This window comes from Rhincodon typus, chromosome 47, assembly GCF_021869965.1.
Source record: "Rhincodon typus isolate 14 chromosome 47, sRhiTyp1.1, whole genome shotgun sequence".
Lineage (NCBI taxonomy): Eukaryota > Metazoa > Chordata > Chondrichthyes > Orectolobiformes > Rhincodontidae > Rhincodon > Rhincodon typus.
Genome location: NC_063378.1, coordinates 9,179,136 through 9,180,827, shown reverse-complemented (window position 1 = coordinate 9,180,827; position 1,692 = coordinate 9,179,136).

Genomic DNA, 1,692 nt, shown 5'->3' with positions numbered 1-1,692 from the left:
CCACTGTTTAATGTTTGATGCACAGAGTTCAATACAAGCTCTCATTTGCTTCAGTGAGATTATTTTGATCCATTATCTGACTCTCTCTGCAAATTTGTCAGCCCTTACAGCTCAGTGGATGGCACTGCTGCCTCACAGCACCAGGGACCCAGGTTCGATTCCACCCTCAGGCGACTGTCTGTGTGGAGTTTGCACATTCTCCCCGTGTCTGTGTGAATTTCCTCCGGGTGCTCCGGTTTCCTCCTACAGTCCAAAGATGTGCAGGGTAGAGTGGATTGGCCATGGGAAATCGCCCATAGTGTCCAGGGATGTGCAGGCTAAGTGGGTTAGCCATGAGAAATGCAGGGATGGGAGGGGGGAATGGGTCTAGGTGGAATGCTCTTTAGAAGTTTGGTTTGGGCTGAATGGTGTTCCCACACTGTAGGGATTCTATGATTGTGTGTATACTTTCCCTATCTACTTATCTCAATGTTTTTCCAATCCTCTCCCTCTATATCAATCCCATTCACACTCTATCAATTTCTCCCCATCTATCCCTGCAGCCTGTCCCTTCACCTCTCTATCCCTCCATCATCATTTCTCTTACTTCCACTCTCCCCCTCCATCACCTCTGCAACTTTTTTTCTCTCTCTCCCTTCATCAGTACCTCCCCCACCATCAATATCATCCCCATTTCATCTCTCTCCCTCCCTCCATCATCCCTCCCACAATTTCACTCTCTCCCTCCATCATTCTCTCTCTCACTTTCTTTCTCTCTCTCTCTCTCTGGAATGGGTTCCCCTTTGCCTCTCCCCTTTCTCTCTCACACTGTGTGGATGCTCTCTCTGAAAATCATCTTCTTTCCCTTACTCTCTCTAACTCTCCATCTTCCTCTCATGGTCTCATGGAAAGAAAGATAGAATCAGAGCAGAAGTAGACAATGCATCCCACCGAGTCTGCTCTGCTATTTGATGAGATTGTGGCTGATCTGATCGTCCTTAACTTCACTTTTGTGCCTTTTCCCCATAACCCTCGATTCCCTTCCTGATTAAAAATCTCTCTATCTCAGCCTTGAATATACTTAATGGCCCAGCCACGACAGCCCTCTGCAGTAAAGAATTCATCAGATTCACTCCCCTCAGAGAGAAGGAATTCCTCCTCATCTCTGTCTTCAATAAGTAACCCCTTATTCCAAGGTGATGCCCCTCTGGTCCCAAACTCTCCATATCTACACTGTTAAATCCAATTGCTGTCCCTCATTCCCGCTGCAGTCTCTTCATCTCTTGTTCTCTCTCTCCCTTCAGTTTGTCCATCGCTCTCCCTTTCTCTCCTTCTGCACTCTCTCCATCACTTGCTCTCTCTCTCACCGCTCTTTCTCCACCACACGTTCTTACTCTCTGTCTGCAGTCACTCCCTCGCACTCTCTCTCTCCCCCTCACCCCAGCTGTCTTTCTGTCACTCTCTCTGTCTCTCCCTCGCTGCAATATCTCCATTGCTTCTCTCTCTCTTTCTTCTGTTTCTTTGTAATCTCTCCTTACCCTGGAATGAGTGGATGGCCTTATGAGGAAAGGCTAGACAGGCTGGGTCCAAAGGCCCTGGAGCTGAATTGAAACGTATCAGATCCTGAGGTGATGTGATTGGGTGGATGTAGAGTGAATGTTTCCCTTGTGGGACACCGTTTCAAAGTAAGGGGTTGCCCAGAGATGAGGGAAA